The sequence below is a fragment of the Diospyros lotus genome, chromosome 10 (assembly GCF_014633365.1).
Source record: "Diospyros lotus cultivar Yz01 chromosome 10, ASM1463336v1, whole genome shotgun sequence".
NCBI lineage: Eukaryota > Viridiplantae > Streptophyta > Magnoliopsida > Ericales > Ebenaceae > Diospyros > Diospyros lotus.
The window spans coordinates 26,756,220-26,762,261 of record NC_068347.1 but is presented as its reverse complement, the minus strand read 5'-3'; positions in this window follow the sequence as shown (position 1 = coordinate 26,762,261).

The window sequence follows — 6,042 nt, the reverse complement described above, 5'->3', positions numbered from 1 at the left end:
AGGAAGATCCTCTTAGTATTACCTAAAGTCCAGATAAATTAATGTCTATGGAACCTCTTGAAATTTGTAACCAAACTCTTTTCTTCTAAAACTTGTATTTTTAGAAGGTACCGCCAAGGATGTGCAGTATAGGTTTACAGAGCACTCTGCACAGGGTACTCAAGAATCTGTCTTAATAATGACTCATCTACATATTTTTGGAACTTATATGGTTTCCATCTGATGAGATCATGAACCACAAGATAAGCTTACATGGGAAGATTCTCGGAATTGCTTTGTAAATATACACGGTTGCTGAATGGGAAATGTATTCATAGAATGTATTTTACTCTGTAAGCTGTTCTCCTGGGCTATATCCAAGTGAAAGGATGATTTTAACAACTAAACAAACTGCTGGGTAAGATTCTTACTTTGGATGCCTCTTTGTATATATGCACCTTTTTTTCCCTTAACTCACTGAGCGTTGCCTATGAAAAATGAAGTTGATTTCCATGGTGTAATACTCTAGGTAAATCTTTATTTCTTTAATGTTTCATTTCTTTTTATTTGTGATTAATTTTACTCTGAACTTACTTTCGACCCGATTAATGGTCTGTTCACATTGTTGATGCTAGGGTTACTGGCCTGCATTGCTACCTCATCAATATTTTATATGGGAGCAACAATTCAGTAATTTCACTCATCTATTCCACTTTCTCTCCTCAAGTGCTAACTGAGATGATAATTAATGCAGTGACTTTTTTGGCCTCTTTGGTCTCTCTGTCCGTGTTAGGGCTTGTTTAGGAAATTTTCTTTTTGCTTGATAGATTAGTATTCTTAGGGACCAAGACAATTCACTGGAAGCCACCATATTACCATTTTTTGATCCTATATTATCCCAAAGACTTGTAGCTTTACTTTCTATACTCCGGGTTGCAAGAAGTTAGTTAAAACTTGTTTAAATAGAAAGCTAGAGTATAATCCATCATTTATCCCTATAATTAGGCTCCCTACTTGTCAGAACCGAATTCTGACGGGTAATTCTTCTTAATCCGAGAAGAATCAGGGAAATTGAGAGGGGGAAACAGAGAATTGAGAGGGAAAAGGAGAAGGAGAGACAGAGAGAGAGAATTGGCGGGAGAGAGAGAATTGATGAATTGGTAATTCTCAAAAGATGCTTTGGGAGATAGGACTTAGTGTATTATGTACTGATCCAACTCCCCTAGGCACCAAGGGCCAATTACCCAATTACAATTATTCAAATTCAAACTTTAGGCCTAACTGTCTAACCACCATTCCCACTTGTTCTACAATCAACTAACAATTGACTAATTACAATTAAGCCCCCCATATACAATCGTTCTTGTGACACTATTCAATTTTCTCAAATACATTTATGTGTGGTTGTTATATAGAATTATAACTTCAAAGGTTTCTGGTTTCTATTCACATGTATATTAAATGGGTTTTGTGATGATTGTTATTTAAAACTATTATGAGTAAAAGATGATCTTTAACTTTTATTTTGTTTAATTTTTATTGCAGTGAAAAATGGTTAGGCTTGAATTTACCATCCTAGAACTTAAAACACTCCGTTTTTATTTTCTATTTTTATTATGCTTGTGTTTTTCTCTTATGCCAGTTCTTGAGAAGCAACATCAATCAAGTCTGTTATAACAATTGCTTGGAGCGCATTACTGGGTTTGTGGTGTCAAAGTTTTTAGTGTTTTCAAATTGTTAGTGTTAGTGCCCTAATATTAAAATTATATGACATCTAGTATGTGTAATGGGGACTAGTGATGCATTTTTGTAAATTAATAAAAATTTATATCCTCAATTCATAACTCTCATTTTTCATATATGAATATGAGTCCCCAGACTTCCTTATAAAGATCTTATTCTTAAGTTGTTAAGAATATGTGACAGAGATCTTTAATTCGGGATTTCTTAAAGTGATTACTGGTCATATTTATTAGAAGGGGAATATGCTTAATCGATCATGGACATGTACATGGGCTACTACCATTAATTAGCATGATATGTTAATGATAATGGATAGTGAGTCACATGCCATATTGTATGAGATGTAAATTGTAGACATGTGTAACGTCTCCGGTAAGCTCATCGGAAGTTGCCCGGCTCCGGTGAAGCATTGGGGCATGAGGGTGGCGTGTCATGGAGGGTTATGGGCGAATGGCAAGCTCAAGTGTTGAATGACACATGACTGTCGTGCCAAGGTGGCAACAAGCATGCGAGAAAATGCAGCAGTGTGCGGGAGAATGGGCCTCGATGGCTGAGGTGCTCGCACGCAAGGCAACGGTTGGCATGGTTGGCGCTCACAGATGGGGTTGGACTTGATGGTGTGGGGCGGATGCCACGGGGCAGCCACATAGGCCAAGAGATGCGGGCTCATTGGTAGGCTGAGTTGGCTGAGATGTGCGGGACATGAGGGCAATCCGTGTGCCTTGACAAGAGGCAAGGCCAATAGGCAGGAGCGGTTGCAGCAACATGCGGGTGTGGCTAGAGCACTCCCGCAATGTGCAGAGCACGTCTGTGCAAGGCGTGCCCACGAGGGCCATGCATGCGCAAGGGGGCCTAAGCAATTGCGACAAGTGTCAGCCAGGTAGGCCATGCGACCCACAGACGGTTGCTGCACGTGATACATGCGGCCCTATGGTTTAGTAGTGACGATTATGAGGCATAACTGCTTGTATTTTCTATAGCCTATATATATGTGGCTTTGTGGGCGATTTTGGTAACTTTTTAGAGAGAGCATAACCCAAGCCATTTTCCTTTGTATTCTTGGATTGAATAGAAGGTTGGGATTTTTCTCGTATTCTTTGTGTGTGCTTTCCTTTGTTTGGTGAATTAACCTCGGAGGGTTGTTGGCTGATCTAAGTAGGTGAACTTAGAGCCATCACAAGGTTCTTGGCCAGAATCCAAGGCTAGTCTTGTGACAATATGTGGGTAGGTGTTAGTTGAACATCTACTAAATGTGACACCTGTAACAGATCATATGGTTGAGAGGATTAATGATATGTTATTTTCGATTGTGTATCTGGTTCTTTGACTAGAGGCGATATAGTTGTCATGTACATTAGTGTCGGGGATTTGCTGTTGAGTAGAACCATCTAGAGTGAGAGGTGAGGATGATCTTTGTTTGATCTATGTGCAGTGGTATATGGAGGCAGATACTTGTTGATGGGATCCATTGTCCTCCGGCGTGGGATGAATATTCTATGTAGTCACAGTTGGTTGTGGTTGGAAAACCCCTGGCCAAGGTGTGCATGATCGGAAATTAGTTTCGATGTGTCATCTTGTTGAGCCAACTTGCTCATATTAATTAAGTTTTGATAATTAACAAAAATATTTTTATGATATAAATGTTTTCTCTTACTCATGTAAAAAGTAAATTTATTTTGAATTAAAAGAGAATTATTTTTAGACATATTTTCTTATTTTAATCATTTATGTCTCAAAAGTTTATATTTGAATTTTCAAATTTTGAATTAAGGAAGAATTATTTTTAAACATGTTTTCTTTTACTCATACAAAAAGTAAATTTATTTTGAATTAAAGGAGATTGCTTTTAGACATGTTTTCTTGTTTTAATCATTTATGTCTCAAAAGCTTATATTTGAATTTTCAAATCTTGATTTCTCATGGAAAAAGTAAATTTATTTTGAATTAAATGTGAGACATGTTTTCTTATTGTTTGAGAAAGTCTAAACATTTTTTGAATTTCAAATTTCATATTAACCCTTTCTTTAGTGGCTAAAATGCTTATAAATACCCTCCAAACTCATTTTTTGAGTATCCATTACACATCCAAAGCTCCCAAAAGCTCTCAAGCTAATTTTCAAACATTCCAAAGCTCTCAAAGATTCATTGTTCATCCACCGAAGAGCCACAAGGCAAGAAGAGAAAAGATATCACAAAGCCGAATCCAATCTTCTCCATTCAAACTAAGGTCATCGTTTATTTATTTAAATATTATTGTCTTGTATATTTTGTGCTTAATTGCTTATTTGTATCCAAGTGTGGACAATTATTTGTGAACAATTAAATTATTATCCTGAATTGTATAGGTTTCCTAGAACCGTTAAAATTTAGGTGAATCTAGTTTCAAGGTAAGCTAGGGAGAAAACCTTGGTGTTGGTGGTTTTCCTAGAACCCATTGTAATCTAGGAGTGTATCTAGTTTCCAAGGTGAACTAGTGTGAAAATTTTGGTGAAATTATTTTAGTAGAACCCCAAGGGTGGTTAGACTTTGTGAGAGTGGACTAGGTGTGTGTGAAGACACCGAACCACTATAAATTGTCTTGTGCCTCATTATATTTATTTTTGTTATATATTGTGGCTTACATTTATTATTAATCTCAAATATAATTTATTATATTTATTAAATATATATTTTTCAATAAAATCATTAATCAAGAATATTTATTAAAATTGAGAAAAATTTTAATCACTCAATTCACCCCCCATTTTGAGTGGCTATACTCTAAGGGACCAACAATTGGTATTGGAGCAGATCCTAAAATATTTGTGTTTCAAATCTCAAATCTTAGGATAAGATCTTATAATGTCTTCTTATTTTAGCTAATCCCTAGGTGATGTCTCAATTCCCTCTAGTCCTCCAATGCTAATTAGAAAGGATTATGCTTTTTGGAAGATTAGGATGGAATCCTATATCATTTCTATAAGTTATCTTTTATGGAGACTTGTTAGGGATGTATTTGATATATCTTCTCAATATGAGGAAGAATGGTCAAAGGAAGACTTAAGAAAAATAGAAATGGACCATAGAGCAAGATATTTAATTCTTAGTTCTTTAATGCCTAGTGAGTGTGAAAAATTGTCTTCATACTCTACATCTCATGAATTAAGGAAAAAATTAGAGAGAATTCATGAAAGAACTAATAATTTTAAGATGAGTTTTCTTATGTCTCAATATCAAAGATGTAAATTGTGGATTAGTGAGATAATTAGTATTTTGAATGGTTGGTTCGAAAAAGCCTCAAATATTTTTAGAATGCTAAGGAAAATGAATGAAGATGCTAAAGAGTATAATGAAAAGAAAACATTAGCATTCAAAGGTGAGGAGAAAAAGAAAAGGAATAAGGAAGAAAAAAGAGCCAAAAAATCAAAGAGAAATGTCATTCCTGCATGGGATATGGATGATTCTAGTGAGTCATTCAAATCCAACAAGGAAAATGCACATGTATGCTTTATGGCTATAGAAGAAGATGAAGAAGAGGAAGATAACTTAGAGTTAAAAGAATTACAAAAAGCATACGAAGAACTATATATAAAATATATATCTATTAAGAAAGAAGTAAAAACAATCAAGAAGAATCATAAAGAAAAAAATGAAAAATTAAAGAATGAAATAAAAAACTTAAAAGAAAAATCACAAGAACTCAAGAAAGAAAATGAAGATAAATTAAAAGATCAATTAATTAATTTTGAAGAAGAAAACAAAATATTAAAAACTCAAAATGATAAATTATTAGTAGAAAAGAAAACCATAGAAAAAAGTTTAACCACATTAATTTTAAAGAAAATTTCAAAACCCAAACCAATGTACAAAACACCTAAGAGAGAATGGAAACAACCTAGATGGAGACCCCAAGCTAAGAGAAACAACATAGTACAAATGTGGATACCCAAAGGGGTAATACAAATAATGAATGAGTTAGATCATAAAATTTTAAATGTTGCTCCTTATCCATATACATCAAGAATAATTAAATTATTTGATCCCAATGAAGGAAGATTCAAGGGGCCGTCTATAGATGGGTACCCAAACCTAAAACATGATCTCATCGAATATGTAGACATGTGTGAGAACCACAATGTGAAGCAAAATGGTATATGGATAGTGAATGCTCACAGCACATGACTAGTGGAAGAGATATATAGATCTCATTTCCAAATAAGGAAGGTTTGTCACCTTCTAGACATAATGTCTAATAATAAAGAATAAGGATATTATTTTTATGGCATAAAAAACATATTAGGTCATGCAAATCCAAACCTAATCAAGAAAATTTTGATCTAG